The 20,211-nt window shown below is 37.8% G+C and overlaps 1 protein-coding gene across 6 annotated transcripts in view; it reads right to left on the bottom strand.

Moving 5' to 3' along the window:
- The window catches only part of SOX6 (SRY-box transcription factor 6), a 581,763-nt gene that overhangs the window by 455,705 nt on the left and 105,847 nt on the right, over window positions 1–20,211 (bottom strand). For all 6 annotated transcript variants that reach the window (XM_042446808.1, XM_042446810.1, XM_042446807.1 and 3 more), the window contains one exon: window positions 1,989–2,079. The gene's annotated coding sequence lies outside the window, so the exon portion shown is untranslated. The remainder of the gene's footprint in view (window positions 1–1,988; window positions 2,080–20,211) is intronic.

Below are 20,211 nucleotides of genomic sequence, written 5' to 3'. Positions count from 1 at the left end.
GGTTCCCTGCCCTCAGCCTTTCCCTATATTTATGGAGGGAATATATTGTATTGATCTTTATTCTTCTACATACTACCCAGTTGCTCTTATGAGGACTGACGTTCCATTTGTTTTGTTGTTCTTGTTGTTTTATTTGCTTGTTTGTTTCTCAGACACTTTCTCTCTTTCCTTCAATGGCTTTGTAAAAACTCATCAGCCCAGAGAAGGGAAAAAAAGAGACTTTGGGAAAAGTTACCTCCATAATGAAAGAGTCAGAATAGTGAAATATTATTCACATTCATCACAGTCATGAAAAAGAAGGAAATACCCTTCTATGTTCACAAGAAGGAGAACTGTGTGTTGTACCAAGTAGTATCCAACAGTGGAAGGGACAGTGAAGGAAGAACAAATCTCTTTCCCCTGCAACTCCCTGCTTGTTCCTCCAAGATCCCTCTGTAGGACTGAGTGGGCACCCAGAGCAGATAAAGACAGGAAGAAGGAACTAATAGCTATATTATAGAAAGAGAAGGAAACTCCTATTAGGTGACTGGAGTCTGTTTGCAGAATGGTGGGTTTGGCACAATATTCCCTTGTACCAGCAGCAGACAAGGTGAAATTGGACTGAACAACCATTACAAAATCAGATTCTGAGGCTTACAACTTAAATGTTCAGTATGAAATCCCCTTTAAAAACTAATCTAGCCGTGGATATAATAATAATAATAATAATAATAATAATAATAATAGGATTTATTTATATGATCTGCAATTATAAATTTGGAAGAAAAGTTTCTTCTTATTTCATGAATGTGAGCAATTGTACAGAAGAGGTTGGATCCAGATTAAGGAGAGTATTGCATTGAATTTAAAGCGACTTATCCCTGACAGGATAAAGTCACGCTTAATTTTAAAAGTGGGTGTTCTTGCACTCAGCTGTGGATGGATGAGTACAACCCGTATGCAGCCCAGATCGCAGCCACACTTATCCTGCAGTTTTTTGAAAATGGCAAGTTCCCATTTTTGAAAAACCGCTGGATAAACCCAGTTGGGATCCAGGCTGCATACAGGTTGTACATATGGCTGCAGCTGTGTACGATAACACCCACTTTGAAAATTAAATGCTACTTTATCCCGTGAGGGATATGTCGCTTTAAATTCAATGCAATAATCTCTTTTCGTTTTCAACTAGCAGTCCCAGAATCCTCCAATAAGATTGACTTGGGGGAGTTTGGGAGTTGTAATCCAAATGAAAAGTCCAAGTTCTGCCATAGTGTGTATGCAAATAGGTTATTTTGAAATTATTTTTCCTCACAAGTCATCTATATTCAATCTACATGAGCAGGTTTCCCAAGCTATGGCCACCACGGACGCAGCTAACTGTTGGGGACACAAGTCTACCTGCTGTTTTTTCATATCACATTCTTTCAGTTTTTCTGCATCTTCTTATGGACAGGCAAGAATGTGAAATGTTCTCATGCAGATGTCCTCTTAGAGCTCCACCACTCCACTCTCTTTCACCAGAGTGATTAACAGTCATACCTAAGAAAATCTAGTGCAAGCAATTCTTTATAATAAACTGGGGCATCAGTTATGGTTTCTGTAATGAAAGAGTTTTTCTATACTAGAAGATTAGATTCAAATATATAGTGTGACCTTCTATGGTTACGTTTGCTCACTTAATTGAACTTATTCCAAGATATCACTTGCCAGGGAATTGTATTATCAAAAACAGATTTTAAATGTATTATTCAATATAACCTAAAATTAATCAAGTTAAGTGAGGGCTCACCTGCAGAACAGCATTTATGCATGTTCACATATGAGGTAGGATAATGCTGCTCTCTGAATAGTTGGAGCATTCAACCATGCAAAGCAAAGCTTTTTCAATTTGCATTTATTTTTTATTACTTAAAACACCACCAACTTGGAGCAAGAGAGATAGTAATTGGGGAGAGGCATTTGAGGAAAACTTTTCCCTTTGAATACTTAGATGAATATGCAAGTGTTACCTGGCCCCGTCACAGGCTGACTCTGTTCTCTAGCAGTGTCCCGTGATAGTTGTCATCAGAGAAGAAGCCAGCAAGACAGCAGCTAGCAGGTCTATTAAAAACAAAGAAAGAATAAGTCACAAGCACATAATTTCTTACAGTTTCTCATAAGCTGCTTTGAAAAAATGTACATAAGCCTATTAATTAGAACTGGGGAAATTATTTTATTTTCTTGAATACCAATGTCAGGCTCATCCATGCTATTGTATTTCTGATTTCTATATATGACTGTGAAAGCTGGAAATGAAGAAAGCTGACAGGAAGAAAAATCAATTCATTTGAAATGTATGCTGGAGAAGAGTTCTGCAGAAACAATGGACTGCCAAAAGCTCAAATAAAATGGTCCTACAGCAAATCAAGCCAGAACTCTCACTGGAAGCCAAGATGACTAAAATTAGACTGTTGTACTTTGGCCATGTCATGAGAAGATGTGGAAAAGATGACGCTGAGCAAAATAGAATCCAGCAAAAAAAGAGAAAAACCACATTACAGATATGGATAGACTCAATCAAGGAAGCCACAGCCCTGACTCTGCAGAACCTGAGCTAGGTTATTGGTAACAGGGTGTCTTAGAGTCAGTCATTTGTAGGGTTACCATAACTAAAGCCAACCTGACTGCAACAAACAACAAGAAGAAATCCTATTTATTTTAAAGGCAAATGTTAATCGTATCTTAAAGTGTTTAATTATAGCTGTATTTCCCTTAACAGTAATTGTTGTTTTCTAAGTGGCACTCATATGCTTCTATCCTAGATTTTTGAAATCTGAATGAAATACTCTCTTCCTGCAACTCCTGTAGTTTTCTTGTGGAATTTCAGGTACTACCCCCTGTCCTCCAAAAAGTGGATGTGTTTAAAGACGTCATGTAATCCATGTATCATATGTTGGATTTCTTGCAGCGCATAACTTTTAAAATCTAAATAAATACAATCATTTTTGTAGCCAGAGAGACTAAGAAGTAATGTATACATACTTGAGTTCATATTGTGGTAACACCTTTTTTAAGTGACCTACATGCCTTCATATCTCGGTGCTAGTTTTTGAAGGCTACAAGCTTCTTCATCAGGTGAGGGCATTTTTAAAAACCCTGCAGAGAAAAGGGCAGGGATTGAGAGAGCTAGTGTCATATAGTTCACATTTTGTTTTCAAAGGGTAGAAGAGGAATTTCTATGTATGAGTGTGAAAACTGGATGGTGAAAAAAGCTAGCAGGAAGAAAATCATCTCAACTGAAATGTAGTGCTGGAAGAGAGTTCTACAGATACTGCAGACTGCTAAAAAGACAAGTGAATAGTTGATAAAGCAAATCAAGTCTGAACTGTCACTAGGAGCCAAAATGATTAAACTGACTATCATGCTTTGGACATATCATGAGACTACATGACTCATTGGAAAAGATGATAATGCTTGGGAATGTAGAAGGCAGTAGAAAAAGAGGAAGACCACATTACAGATGGATTTATTCAAACAAGGAAGACTCAACCCTGAGTTTGGAAAAACTGAGCAGGACGGTGAATAACCAGGGTTCTTGGAAATCTCTCATTGATATGATTGTTGCAAATCAAAGTCAACTTGAAGACAAATAATGATTGGAAAGGTTTGTAGATTAGGATCCAAAGATCACATCTACAGTATAGCAGTGCTGGGCTTGCTGAGATGAAGAAAGACAGCAGAAGCAGTCATAGAATATGGTTCTCTATTTAAAATATAATTATCGCTGTTAAGTGTGCTCAGGTTGACTCCAACTTATGGTGACCCTATGAAGGAATTTTCTTGATGAGATTCACTGAAAGAAAGTTTGCCATTGCCTTCCTCTTTAGGCTGATAGTGACTTCCCTAAGTGGGTTTCCATGTCTGAGCAGAGGCTCCCTTAAAATCACAAACATGTCTTACTTGTAGTTGATTGTGGGCAGGTTTTATATGAAAACTGGATGCAATTTTTTGTGCATTGTGTATAAGATTTCACACTTATTGTGTGAAACAATTATTGTAGTTACATGGATTTGGTTAAGTCTTTCAGCCTACTGGGCAATACTGTAGAACAATATAAAATTTCTACTATTTTAGACACTCAGTTCCCTGCATACTCTTCCATCTGGAGAGAAACACTGGATTAAAACAAACCACAATTTGTAGAAAGGGAATAGGACAATTTGTCGGCAGGAGAAGATAAGAAGAGATCAGTTACTACGGTTTATTGCTATACCTTCAACAACAGAGCATCTTTAAAAGATCATAGAGACACTGTGCCTAAGTAATGATATTATTAGAAACCCATAATAAGAGAAAATGAAGACTTTAAGAACACATGGAGTGGAGAAAATATTGCAGGAAGTGTAAAAACTGTAATCAAAAATAATGCTCTGCTGTTGTTATACATGCTGAAATATCTAGGACAGTTAAAGGAATAGCCAGGATTATGTGCATTTGAGAATATCTATGGCAGGCAAACATATCTCTTTCCAAAGCAATAATTATTCTTACAGGATGTCATCCCTTGCAAAGCAACAAGAGGACAGGTGCTGACATTCCCCAAAAATGTCATTTTTAATTCATCTAGTTCTAACACCTAGTGAAATATAATTCATCCTTATGAAATATCAGCCGGAGGTCAAGGATGTAATATGTATGTAAAATATTGCCACTGCCCTTGTCTAACAAACAAGTAGTGTACAGGTAGGCCACAGTTAACACAGCAGATGTGTTCCTAGCTATTATTTCTTTAAAACAAAATTCAGTACCAGAGACAAAAAAAGAAAGAAAGAAAATGAAAAAAATGGGGCTAGGTTCCTGTACTACAAAGAAGAGCTGTTCAACATGTTTCATCAAACTTTTTATTCAAAGCTAATTATATGTACATGTGAAAAGAAAAAAATGGGTCAAGTGAACTTTGCATAAGTTTAAAAAATGAAATCTTCTAAGGACCACATGAAGACTTCTTCCAAAATGCATTCAGCAATTGCCTTTTCCTTCATTGAAGTCCACTTTTATTATTCCCACTTCATTGACCAAAATTACAGATACATGTATTTGTTTTAATATGCTGGGCATAGCTAGTGAGGCAGCATGATATAGTGGTTTGAGCACTGGGCTACGATTTTTGTAGATCAGAGTTCACTTACCTGCTCAGCCATGAAAACCCGTTGCATGACCTTGGGAGAGTCACACACTTAGCCCAAGAGAAACCTATGATAACATAGTCTTAGGGCCACCATAAATAAGAAATAACTTGAAAGCACACAGTAACAAGAAGAAAGCTGATGAGGCAGGTTTAATTTGCTTTCCCCTTTCCCCTCAATTTTGCTGTTCACAAAGGGATTCTGGAGACAGAGATTCTGGAGAGAATTGCTGTTTATCTTGCCTGTTATAGGCAAGCACACAATGCTATAGTAGGATCAGCTAGAGTAGAAAACAAAGCTGAAACTTTGTTCATTGCATTGTTTATTGCAGACAAACAGCTGCAACCTAACACCAAAAGTCTGAGTTTCTCCTTCCCCCATCTTCCCAATGCTGATGCAGCTAGTCATAGGACAAGGAAAGGGGGAGAGCTGGGCAGGTGTAAAATATCTTCATTAAAAGAAGCTTCATTATCAGAGGCTTTGGCCTGTTACAGACTGCCAAAATAAAGCTGCTTCGGGTCTCTTTGGAGGTATGCTATTTAAATGATGCATGGGTCCTAAGAGTCCGGAGGTCACGCCAAAGCCACGCTCCATTCCTAAGCACTGGAGTGCAGCTTTGGGGCAGCTTCCGGATTCTTAGGATGCATGCATCATTTAAACAGCATACCTCCAAAGAGACCTGAAGCAGCTTTATTTTGGCAGTCTGTAACAGGCCTTTGTGAGCTGAATATGCCTGTAATGCCTCCACATCTGGCTGCAGCTTCTCAACAAAAGGAGGAGATGCCCATTCTTATGCCGTGCATGTGTGGGTGTTCTTCCTTTTTCAAGACTAGTAACCCTAAAAATTAATCAGAGGAGAAAATGGAGGTATGAAAGTCCTAGAGGTTTGTGCAGTTCTTTAGCCCAAGGCATAAGCCTCCAATTGGTTGGGTAAGTCATCTACAGGCATTTTCCTGAAGTTTATTGTGCCAGAGCTGGTCAAAGATATGTTGCTGTCTAATGGGGAGTGGCTGATCTTACCTATCCAAATTTAGTTATGTAGCATCCCAAGCCATCTGACTTATTTTGGCACAGGGGGAAGAAAACCCTTCAATCATTTCCCTGCATTTTTAGCAGTATAAATGCAATATTTATAAATATTTGTACTGTATATTGTTATATAGTATTATACTGTATTTATACAGTGTACTATTATATATAGCATAAATATAGTATTTATACAATAAAAACAAGTTAAATAACTTCTAGTTTGCTGCCCTTTCATAATAATAATAATATATTTATAGCCCGCCTCTCCCTGAAAGATCAAGGTGGGTAACAATCATAAGAACATAATAACATATTTAACAAAATCTCTACCCCCCCCCCCCCCCCGAATTAAAAGACAAAACATCAAAATACAATCATGACAACTAAAATCTGCTGCCCAAGTCATTCAGCTCACTCTGCCTATTGATAGGGCCACCTCTGCAGTATGTTAGCATTAGAAGAAATGTCAAGATGTTGCACGGGCCAAAGATCAGCATGACAGACCTTATGCAACTTCCAAGTCATATGCAAAATTGTGGAGAGACATCCAATCACTTTTGTGGAATTCTGCAGTGCCTTGCTAGCTTCTCAAGATCAAATCAATAGTCTCTATTTAAAACTAGTTTCTTCATTACTAATAGTCCTTTACCTACTAATTTCTACATACAGTAAAAAAAAACCTTCATATAACGGTATTTCAGACAAAGTAAATGCACAGAGCACATACAATATTACCACTGTTATATAATCTAGTAGCTTTTATGATTTCAATTAACTAGCAGCTTGTTCCAAGAACATTTAAATACTTAGGATTTGATAACTATGGTTAATCTTCATTCAACCTAAGATTACACAGAGTAATTACATGTAAACATGAAAAAATGAATCAAATAATACTTTCTGTCTGGCACTATATTGTGTATTGTACCATATATACAGTCACAGTTATACTGCTACGCTAAAAAATATTGGTGAAGATCTAAAAATGATGAACAGTGCCTTTTTTAAATTAATGTCTTATTAGTTGGGTGAAGTACACTGACAAAGAATAATTTATGCTTATTCAAACTGCTCTCGACATCTTCAGGTGTTTCCAAATGAGCTCACAGAAGAGTGATTAAATGCATCTGATAACAAGCCACACATTGCTGAAATTACTTACCGCCTCATTTTATGATTAATTAAACATGTAGATTAAAGTTGCAAAAGAATTTAGATTAATGAGCAAGTTAAGTCTTGCTGATATAAGTGAATTGGGAATTGGATGCTCTGTGGAACTTTATAAACATGCATTTTATAATGAGTAAGACAAGGCTACATGTTGAATCCTGGCCACAAGGGCCTTTGACGATGCAGTCTTTTTTAACATGGTTTGACAGCTTTCAAATAACATTCTACTATAGGCTTTAAACTTTGTGCATTGCTGTAAAACATGAGACTACATAACTCATGTATTAGGAGTACAATTATTTCCAGGCTCTCCAAGGTAATGACCCCCTGTAGCAGCAGCTGTTCAGAAAAATTACAGGCTCAATTGTTATTTTAATCAGAGAGAGTTTAGTAGTTAAAAGCAGTTATGCAACTTGTAAAATTATATGACACCTCATCAGTGTTTTCTCTACAGCATCCTTTAGCCAAAAGAAAAATGAAAAAAAGAAAGAAAATGAAAAGAAAAGAAAAGAAAAATAGCAAGTACCACAGCTTGGGTTTATTAGTAAACCTTGGTACTCAGTCATTCATAAAAAATTCAAAGCCATTTATTAGTGTGGCTTCTGTGCAAGGCAAGGTAATGTTTAAATTTACAATGACTCTTATCAGTTCCAAGAGTGTTTCAGAATATCTTCTGGGTTTGCTGAACCTCCAATTTTTCTCTTTTAAGATCAGCTTCCCCTAATCCAAGCAGTTTAGTCAGCGTCAGAAAATTAAACTGGACTTGCAGGCAGTTTTGCAGGCAGAAACAAATCAAATTTTGCAGAACTGAAACCAAACAGAAAACCATAGCACACTATGTTCCCCATTGTCATTCAGCAGAAAGAAGATGGAAAGGTTAACAACAAGTTCAACGCTAGTTGCACAATGCCATATCTTAGTGTATCTTGAATTGATTCAAGACAAAGAACAGCGGCACTTAGTACGAAGATTTAAATCACAAGTCTGATTAATCCCAGTTCTGTCAAGTAGATTTCTTGTATATTTATGTACATTATGCCACTGTTGTGTAGTTATTGCTTATTTCAATCCTGAAAGAGGAGGGCTTTATATTTTTGAAGAAAATTAAACAAGGTCTTCACAAAAATAAAGATAGGGCACCTGAACATTTCTGTCAAATGCATGATGCATAAATATATTAAGCTATTTTAACAATGGAATGGAAATGACAATTTCAGGACTGTAATCATTTGTTTATATTAAAACTACCAATGTATAATCTCTAATATAATCTGATCCTTGTATCCACAGTTTCGCTTACTTACATCTAGGAAAAAAAGGCTACCCTAGGCATCTAGAGGTCCTCCTGGACAACTCTATTGTCAACTTCTGGCACAAATATAACATTCACAATTATCCACAGTTCTTGCTATCTGCTGTAAATCTAGGAATGTATCCCTCATTGATACAGGGGTCGGAGTATATATTCTTTGCCTTTAGAACCTTCAATTGTCAAATAATAATAAAGCAAAAGTTGGAGTGCATTTTAATAACTTATGTACTTCTTTAAAAGGCAGCCAGTATGGTACAGTGGCTTGAATATTGGAATAGAGCTCTGGGAGAGCAGGTTCAAATTCCTACTTGGCCATGGAAACCCACTGGGGGACCCAGGGCAAGTCACTCTCACAGCCTTAGAAGAACGCAATGGCAAAAAACCCCAAATAAATAGTGCCAGAAAACCCTGTAATAGGGTAATGTCAGGGTTGCCATAAGTCAGGAATAATAGTGGTGGTGGTGGTGGTGATGATGATGATGATTTATTTTTATCCCACTTCTTCCAAGGATTGAAGTGGTATACAATAACAATGTACAACACAATAAAATACATTCTGTTACCCCTTCATAAAATAATTCACATAATTCATCCAATAAAACTAATAATTATTTCCTCTATTGCCTTGGTAAGTCTTTGAAATTAGTATAGTAAATGTTTGAGAAAACTTCTGTTTTATATTTTCATACATAAATGTCTCCTATCCTATAATCAAGATAAGGTTCCTGGGAAATAATTATGTTTGGGCAAGACTAGGCTGCTGGTGGTTTTACCGAATTGGAGTCCAGTTTTCATAAGTCCCAAAACAACCTAACATTATTGAGAAATAATGAGAGCTGTAGTTCATCAATATCTAGAGGTCCACAGATTTCCCAGACCATTATTAGGTTCTATGCTTTTTTCCATGGCATTTGTTTACAGTACATATACTGAGGCAGGGGTGCCATACCGACATACCAACTTGCCTAAAGGAGGCAGCTGTAGGCCCTCTTTTGAATAAGCCTAACTTGAATACCTCTGTAATGGATAACTATTAACTAACTAAGCCCCTGTACACACCACCACTTTTATGCGGACTGGGGGTGGAGTCAGGGCATTGTGTCCACATGACATATTCCCAACTCTGTCTCCCATGGTGCCATGATGATGTGCGCCACTCAACACGGTACGAGGTGTCATGGCACTCCTTTGGCTCCTTTTTGTGCCCTGGAAAGGCAAGATCGAGGCAGCGGCGTGCAGTTGCCATGGCCCCGATCCAGCTGAAACAGGGGTGGCTCCATGCCACCTCTTTGGAGCTGTCTGAACAGCCCCTAACTCCTATTCATGATCTAGTAGTTTGAGCACTGGATTACAACTGTGGGGATCAGGGTTTGGTTCCAAGCTCGGCCATGGAAACCCACTGGGTGACTTTGGGCAAGTCACACTCTCTCATCCTCAGAGGGTGGCAATGACAAACCTCATCTGAAGAAATATGCCTAGAAAACCCAGTGTTAGGTTTGCCTTGGGGCTGCCATAAGTTGGAGACAACTTGCAGGCACTCAACAACAAACAACCCCACACTCTACATGAGGCTTTCTTTCAAAAATGTTCAGAAACATCAGCTGGTACAAGGAGGTGCAGCCAGACTGTTAGCTGTGATGTTACGTGGAGAATGTAACTCTTCTGCTGCAACAGTTCTTTAGGCTGTCAACCTGCTTCCAGGCACAATTCAAAGTGCTGGCTATGCTCTATAAAACCCTGTACTTAGGTTTACATCCAGGATATCTGACAGACTCTTTAACTACATATGAGCCTTCCTGGGCTCTGAGATCCTCAGGGGAGATTCTGCTCTCAGTGTGACCACTTTCACAGGCATACCTGGTAGATACAGGAGACAGCCCCTCGGCTCCAGACTTCCATTCTCAAGAAAGTCATTGTCATGCAAAGACATTTTTATCGGGAAAGCTTTTAGAATGGAAGGGGTTTTTAAAGGGCTTTTAGGGGGAAGTTGTATTGTTGTAACTGCATTTTTTTATTTTATTTAAATTTTATTTGCTATATAAAACATACAAACAAACTCAGATACATATATACAATGAACATAAAAATCCTACATTTTTGCATATTTTAAACTGTTTTAATGCTGCATATAGTCTAATGCTATTTTAATGTCTTTAATTTGCATGTTTTCAGCTATAGTGTTTTTTTTTTAATTTGTAGGCTACCTTAAGACTCAGTTTAAGGGAAAAGGCAGATGATGATGATGATGATGATGATGATGATGATGATGATGATGATGATGATGACAACGACAATATATTTTTGTATATAATTGTAGAACTGAAAGTACATTAGTGTAGCATATGACTCTTAAATTCTGCTGACCCTTTAATCAATTTTCATTCCCAGCTTCCCCTCTCCTTAGGCTTTAATAATACTCTCCTTAATCACAGATAAACTCATTCTTCTAATGTATTATCTTTGGGTGAATTTGGATATCCCAAAGAGATGACAGGAGAGATAGGGTGAGAGATGTGGGTAAAGGAAGTGTGACCACATACTGTCATACACAAAACAGTTGTATGGTGGGGTGTGACTCTGGAGATGGAAACAAACTTGATGCCTTTTCAGTGTTGCATTAGGAATTCCACAAAATACAACTGGACTGACATACAGTGGAGACAAATGGTCTGCAATCAGGAGAAGTGGTCTAAAAACAGTTTTTAATGAAGAGGCTGATCATTTGATTTCAGCAGTTTTTAGGGCCCCTACACCCACATAAAAATAATACTTGCCATTATCAAGATTTCTGAAACTGTGCTAAGTCACATAGGTAAAGCAACCAGAAGACAATTTAAAATACCCCTTTATTACAAAAGCTTCCTTAACTAAATTATATGTTTTTATTCAGTATATACCTGAATAGTATTAGGCACCTAGAACAGATAAATGCTATTGGAGAGGACTGTGCTCCACTCCTAAAACCCTGTTCCAGGATGTGGTTTTAACTGTGTGTTTTGTCTGATTGTTCTCTGACTTTTGTATTAATGAGGCAGGGAGTTGTGGGGACAGTTAGCTGTACCTTGTGTTAGTTTGGATGTAAGTCACCTTGTGTCCTGTGTAAGGAGAAAGGCAGAATATAAATAAAATAAAACATTCCACTAGACATCTAGTTAGTAACAATGCAGGAAATAATTCTACTGCCCTCCCATAAATTCACCTTTTTCTCATTCTTGCTTTATTCATTTCTGGGGCAAAAGCGAGGGCAGGAAGAAAATTTCACTTCATTCACTCAACTTGTCACCTGTATCATCACTGACTGGCTGGAGTTGACTCAGGACAAAGGTGACTATTTAAAAAGGACAATGCTGCCAGTTAAGGAAACCAAAACTGTAAGCCAGAATCAAACAGTGGGATCTTGCACAGCCCTAGCAGTTTTGTACATTTCAGAATGCAATTTTTGGTGGTGGCTGTTGTGTATTATCATTATGCAAAGGTAACTTGTAGCACCTTTGAGATTTCTTGTGTAGAAGATGTTGTTGCAAAAGGTTTATAGAGTTGGTCTGCTTTCTCAGTTGCATGTGTTATCATTGGTATCGATTATTCCTTTACATTCCAGCTTTTCCTTCCCAAACTGGAACTTGAGGCGGCTTGTAAAACTTAGAAATACAGACAAAAGCCCATTAAAAGAAATAAGTAAACACATTAATAATTATTATTAAAATGCAATTAAATTAGGCATAGAATTAAATCAATTTGACACAAATTAATTAAGAAGACAAAAGATGAAATAATAATAATAAAACAGCACATTGTTAGAAGCCCTTGCAATTAGTTTCTAAAAGCTTGTCAGAATAGAAATGTTTTCTCTTGCTGACAGGACTGAGGAGGGAGCCCTCCTAGCTTGTTTAGGGAAGAAATTCTCTGAATAAAACAAAACAAAACAGAAACAAAATTCTGATTTGTATATCCACCACATGGCATCTTTCTCCAGGCAGAAAGCTAAGATATGACGGAGAAACTGTCTAGCATATTCTCCTTAATTTGCCTTATTTGCATATTAAAGGAGATATTTGTTGTACTGAATACTTATTTTATGGGAAGCTGAGAAGATAAAATTGTTTCTGTGCATATTGAGCTAAAAAAAATATAGTCTTGAATTGCTGAACTGTGCAGCCTCAGAACACATTAAAATATGATAGACTCGTCCACTTCAGCAACAACAAAAATATGTTGCGAACCCCTCATAGGATAGCAATGGTATTCCACCAAAAGTCCATACTACCAATTTAAATGTTTTCACCACTTAGGAGATAAGAAATCATTAATGGCCAGTGGATAGACTCCTGTATTTTCCTACCTCTGCTTGAATGGAAATAGTTAAATTGACTAAACATATGACTGTGATGCAATTCAATTACACCTTCCTTCCATAGTTTTCCAGCATTCTTGGAATTCTGTCTGAAGTAGTTATTAAAATAGTATGAGACAGAAAGAGACAGTCGAATGCAGACAAATAACATAGCCAAAATAATTGTCCAATTAATCAACACAATTATGACATCTCCCAACGCCATTCCCTTGTCAACAAAGAGCAATGCTGAATACCTAAAAAGGCTCTACCAGAGTTGCAAGTTATTTTAATATTGGAATAGCACAAAAATTACTGTCCAGAGAGCTGCCTGGGAACAAACACATACAATACGACAGCATAACAGAAACCTACAGAATTTTCCAGTTAGCAAAATTATTATTTTAAGAGTGGTCTATTTTCATTATTTGCCAGCTACATAGCAATTTAGTTAAGAAAGAAAGAAACCATTAACATAAAAAAGGAAACTGCACCAAGAACTGTAACAACAGTCTTATTCTGGAGACTGGCCAATGGAAAATATTGTTAATTGGAGTATTTCTTTCCTCTCAGAGAGCTTTATAGAAATCCCTCTCCTTCAAGAGGACATATTTCCACAGATGGAGAAGGGGACAGTTTTTAAACTATCAGCTTATTGCAAAGAAACCAGCACCAGCATTTAGCACTCTTGAAAGGGAGATTCTTCTATTAACACTTTACGATGGTGACTATTGCTTTCCATGAAATACAGCTTCTATTTATATTTTTTTATACCCGGAAATTCATTCACACAGGCAGTTAGCAAAAGAATACTGAGTTGGAAGCCACAAGCTACTAAGTCAGTAAAAATGGTCAAAATAAGACTTATTCAGAGTAAAGTGATTTGGAACTTCATCCAAAATGGACAACTTAAGCATTCATACAGTCTTTTTATTTAGGAAATATTTATTTAGGAACTATTTAGGAAATATTTCTCTGTGCATCATTTAGTTTCCTGGTGTCATTCCCAGTTCTCAAACCATTCACTCACAAGATTTGCACTAAAACCTATGAGGAAGCAGCAGATAAGAGACGCAAGAATTTTAATGTTGCTGGAGAAGCTGCTCTGTGACTTTCTATAGAAGTGAGATGCCATTTTTCTCATTTTCTTATATAAATGCATTATAACTGAAATTTAACGTATCAGGGGAAATGGTAAAATATTCCAAACAATATAGTATTGTAATTAAATGTAATAATTTCATGGGGTGCATGTAAAAAGGTAAATACAATATGTACAAGTACAATACAGCTAAACTATAGGCCTACACACTCAGAAAAGTTTTAGGCAGGCTTTTATCATGTTATCACCCTGCCTCGTTCACCAAATGTTACAAGGTTTCAGATGATTCTAGCCTCCATTATTAATCCTCCCTTGTTTATCCACATCTTCTTCTTTTCTTCATGCAAAAAAAAAAAAATCTGTTAAGGACAAAAAGACCAAATAGCTTCACACTGCATGCCGTTTAATTGTTACTGTGAATGCTTATCTTCACAAACTTTTCCTGAGGCTATTTTAAACTATAACTACCATTTTTGTATCCTGTGATGATCTTCATTCAAAAAAGAATTGTATACCTGCTTATCACTATAGATGCAAAACATATGAGAGTGCATCCTCTTTGGATGCACCCCAACTGGAGGTTTATGAAGTGGGTTATAAGAATAATCCCAGCAAGTAGAGAAGGTAAGGGGAGCTTGGAAGTAATGAGCTGGAAGTAATGAGTTACAGAAGACAGAGGTTACTGGAAAGGAGTTATGATTGCTATTCATCATGGAGTAGGCTCTGATTACTTTAAAACGTTTCCCTCTATACCAGCCTCTCAAACTCCCTATTGAGGGAGTGAGGGTGGGCTGGCACTCTCCCTGTTGTTTTATTTCTGTTGAAAAATTATTTTTTATTCAGGCTTTGGACTGAGCATGCTTAATGTACAATGAGCTTTTAAGCGGATGGGTGTTGCATTTTCCTTTACTGGTGTATTTTTAAAGTGTGTTAATTTTTTATGTTTTGATTCATTTCATGACATAATTGCATTTCTACTATTTAATTGTAAACCACCTTCAGCCCCATTTGTGGGAAGCAAATCAAAACATACACACACGGAAACACTCATACATATAAGTGAATCAAAATACATATACATTGCAGTTTTTCTTACGTTTCATCATCTTGATCCATGCAAGAAAAACTGCAAGCAAAGGCAGTCCTCATTATTCTGTCATGCTAGCATGACTAAAAGATGAGGGCTGTAGCTCAGTGGCACAACACATGCTTTGTAAGCACTAGGTCTCAGGCTTAGATTCAGATAAGGCTTGGAAAGACTAATTGACAGAGACCAGGCCTCTGTTTGAAAATGTTAGCTATTTGAATGGGAAGACTGTCTACTTTAAAGATGAAAATTTTTCATATGGAAGACCAGGAGAATAGATAGAGGATGCCCATCAAAGACAAGTACCTAGAGAGCAGACTAAAGACGTACAGAGATCTCTTGGTATGTACATGTTGTTGTGAAGGTGGTGGTGATCCTTCAAGACATTTCTGACTTAGGGCAACCCTAAGACAAATCTATCATGGGGTTTTGGGGGAATGAGAGTGTGTGACTTGCCCAAAGGTCACCCAGTGGGTTTTCATAGTTGAGTGGGGAATCAAACTCTGATCTCCAGAGTTGTACTCCAACACTCACATCACTACACCACTGTAGTGGCTGTGGTAGGCACAAATATTAATATAAATCAGCACATGCACATTTTCATCTTCTTTGTTGGCAATCCTCTCTTCCTTTTTTTTGGCAATGAAGACAGAGTCTGAAACTCTGGAGATCTGCTGTCAGTCAGTGTAAAAACAGAAGCCGATTGAGTCCACTGCTGTTGGAGTGATGAATCCACTTTCAATTTTCCAGCCATATTCTTCAAAGCTTCTGTGTTAGGTCCTATCTTGTCAAAAGTTTGGCACAAGAAGAGTTCCTGTACAATAAAAGCTATAGAGAGAACATTCATAAAAGCAATAATTGATTTATCACCTCCAAACATTGGATCCACCAGCTGCCCTTGTCATGTAGGCAAGAATAAAATACATGAACCAATGATCTGACCAAGGTGATGTGTGCACTGGTCAGAATACTTTGGAAGCAATCTAGAGTATTCTGGCATCAGAGCTGTCCCAACATCCTCCTATTACCTGGAGGCTTCTGTTTCTATGCCAGGTGGCTATTTGCATGTGTATCCCACTGTCCTGCCTGGTGTGCCCACTATCATGGCAAGACACTCACTCTGAAATCAGAATGAGGTGCCCAGTAATGATCACATGCTTGGGCATCTCATTCTGACCCCAGAGCAAGCAAGCAAGCTGCTGCCACACCAGGTGGCAAAGCAAGATGTGAGTATGAACAACCACCTGACATCAGAAAAGAGGTCTCCAGATCTTCTGGGAAGATCTGGAACAAACAGTAAGTTCATTTATTCTGTTATAAGGGGGGTATATCCCATGTTTGCTGCTGAATTGGCCAGTCATCATCCTGGCTGTTTGCACTACACTTGGGGATTGGGGCTGTCCATACTCCCCACCAAGATGAAATGGGAGGATGGGGTGGGATTTGTTTTTTGTTTGTTTTGTTTTGGCCCATGCAGACAGGACTTAGTTTCAGGCAGCTTTCTCTGTTCCTCAAAAGCAGAAGAAGAAGAACTCCAAATGAGGCTATGTGAATAAAAGGATATGGCTTTTTTCCAGCCACTGCTCTCATTTTCAATAGCTGAGTGAGAGAAACAGGGCAGAAAACAGTTTTCATCATGTCATCATGTCTCCAAGTGCATATTGTCCACTTACAAGAAATAAGTATTATTGTGTATTAAATTACTTATGAAAATATCCTGTCATTCTGAGATACCTTACCCATCCCAAGACAGTTTATAATCAAATTTATTTTAAAGATCATAGTTTTTTGTAGGTTTTTTGGACTATATGGCCATGTTCTAGAAGAGTTTATTCCTGACGTTTCACCAGCATCTGTGGCTGGCATCTTCAGAGAATGCTGACCTGGAAGACAGTGGGTATATATACACTGTGTGTGTGACCCTGGGTAAGGAGGAATGCAATTGTAATGCAAGAAGAGAGGGGGGGAAACACCAATAAAATCATGATAGTCCTCAATGCCACCAATAGGGAAAGACTTTACAAGCTGTTTTGCTATTTAAAATGACCTTCAATAGGGTATTGAAAATGCCAGAAAAGCAAGCACCTAAAAATATAAAGCCATTCCATAATCTACTTGAGCAGGGCCACCACAAATAACCTTGACTAGGGATGTAATCTCCACTATTTTGTCCTTGCAAAAGAGGATGAATCATTACAGTAATTTTCTACTTACTGCAAATAATAATAATAATAATAATAATAATAATTCCTCCCCAGTATTTTCTCCATATTCAAACATCCTGAAGTGTTATGGAGGAATTATTTTGTGGAGATAAACAGCATTATTTTGTGCAAAAATACCATTTTCGAAGAAAACAGATTTCCTGCATAGGAAACTATGGTTTATGCACAGGAAACTCATATTCTTTCCATCCCTAATCTTGAAACATGGCAGATTCCTATGATAGCATATCCAGATTTTAGACCATTTGGAATCTTAATGGACAAAAGCAGCAATTGTACTTGGAAATAAACTGGTAGGTAGTGAAATTCATTAAATATAACAAGAAGCAATTGGTTTTCCACAATCAAAGCAGTAGTCTGCCTGCAGTATTTTCAGATTGCTGAATTTTCTGACTGAAAATTTTCACATGCAATCCATGTGTCACCAAATATAGTAGTGTAATGTAAGAGTCTATTATGGTAAAATCAGGCTCTTTCAATAAGAGCCAGAACAGATGCTTCTCAGCAGTACTTCAGGATTCAACATGCAAGGTAGGAATTTAGCTGCTGGAGCACAATTGCTAACTGAAACAGATAACCCAGAAGGAATCAGTGAGCTATGTGTTAAAATGTATATACAAGAGTTCGTGAAATATGTAAAAATTAAAAGCTTCCCTCTTTCACTTACTGCAAGATCAAGCATCAGAGTGATCAAAAGCAATACAATTTCAGTTTCAAAAGCAGACCAGACTCTGAACTAAAGTAATCCAGATAATCTGTTTCATTCAGGAAAGCTTGGAGTTTGGCTGCCAATAATCACCCAAAACCCTTGCCCCAAAGGGAGAGATTATCAGGAAATATTTGGAAAAATCACTCTGGTTTAAAGAAAATCAACAGACGTATACTATCTAGATTGAGGGAAGTAACAGGGAGTCCTGGTGGTGCAATGATTAAATGCCAGTACTGCAGCCACAACGTGAGTTTGATCCTGAGGGGCTCCAAGGTCGACTCAACCTTCCATCTTTTTGTAGGTCAGTATAATAAGTATCCAGCCTGTTGGGGCAATTGGCTTACATGTTGTAAACTACATAGAGACTGCTTACTTCAGTATGAAGCGGTATAGAAATACAAATGTTACTGCTATTGCTATTCTATTGTGCTTTGGTCAGGCCTCACTTGGAATACTGCATCCAGTTCTGGGCACATGTTTTGAAGCTGGAGCATATCCAAAATGGTAAAGAGTATGGAAACCATGCCCTATGGAGCTGACATAACATCACTTGACCCATTTTGATAGTAAGGGGTACCAGAGAGATGAGAAACTGTCACATTTTGCAGTGGCTTTGAACCATTTTGCACCATTTGGAGTTGGGCTTTAGGGTGTCCTGAGAGAGCTTCATGAGACAGACACACACTGAGAGAGAGAGAGAGAGAGAGAGAGAGAGAGAGAGGGGATTGGCTCTCGCGTGCAGCCAATCCAATTGCTGCCAAACTGGAATCAGACATGACTGGGCAATAGATAAAGAGCTGACAACCCCAGAGACTGATGAATCTGAACATCCATCATTTTTCAAGGAAGTACTCAAGCTGCACATTCCCTTGTTACTCAAACTCTTTTTAAGATTTCCATTTCTGGGACAGACAACTAGCAAAGAGTTCTGGGCACTTATTAGCAATATAGTACTTCAGCATCCTTGTGCTCAAGTACTGGGAATTGATAGCCTTGATACAGTCATCTAGTGTGATTATATGACAGAACTGTTGTTCACAAAACTACACCCCCTCTTCCCGCCCCACACAAACCCTAGCATTTTTCTTATAGAGAACTGTATCTGTTTTTGCTGAGTCTCTGGGTCCCTCAGGGTCTCAATAATCAACAAAGCTGTGGTAAGAGTGTTTCAGATTCACATTTGGTCTGCTTCAGAGGCATCCCCACCAATCTGTACATCTCCCAAATATCTCCAAACTGGTTTTGGTTGGTTTAGTATGCAGCTCAATCCAAAGCACACCCCAAAACCTCACCTCTGAGTCACTTCCTCCACCATGTAGTTTTCAAATCCATCCAGTTCAAACTATGAAAGAACAACTGGTTGCAATTCTAAGTAAATCATAAATTCCATTATTAGAAAAGAAATTGTGACAAAAGTAACACTGCAGCAAGACTGGCAAGATATACACATTTCACAGTGACATGAGAAGGTGAACAAGCACAGGATGTTCCTGTTGCCACAAGATTGAGGAAGTTTGCCTGTCCTTTGAGCACACAGAATTGTCCAGATACCTCTGAAGATGAGCCTAGACCTCAGTGTACTTTAGTGTCAATTTAGCAATAGTAAACTACATGAACTTGTCACTTCATTTAGATGGCATCAGTTTAGGTCATAAACATCACTTTTCTTTGATAAAACTGTGAGCCAACTGTAAAACAATTTTTTATAAATTGCCTGCAACAGGCTAAATGTACAGACTTGAGTTTGAGATTAAGGTTCCACGTGAGACATAAATTTGAACCATATATCGTGAATAACTTTCATGGTTATACTGAACTGTTTTGTGACAAATGGATAGAAAGGTAGATTGTTCACATGTTTTCAATGATTTCCCCTTACTCCTATAGCCCCAAGAGCCATCATGGTGTGATGGTCTGAAATTGTACTAGGACCTTGGAGACCAGGGTTTGAATCCCCATTTGGCAATGGAATCCCTGTGGGTGATCTTGGGCAATTTTCATTCTCTCAGCCTCAGAAGAAGGCAAAAGTAAACAAATCTTGCCAAGAAAATCACATGATAAAGTCGCCATATGTCAGAAATGACTTGAAAGCACACAACAACA

The sequence above is a fragment of the Sceloporus undulatus genome, chromosome 1, assembly GCF_019175285.1.
Source record: "Sceloporus undulatus isolate JIND9_A2432 ecotype Alabama chromosome 1, SceUnd_v1.1, whole genome shotgun sequence".
Lineage (NCBI taxonomy): Eukaryota > Metazoa > Chordata > Lepidosauria > Squamata > Phrynosomatidae > Sceloporus > Sceloporus undulatus.
This window is presented reverse-complemented; position numbering and strand designations above follow the sequence as displayed.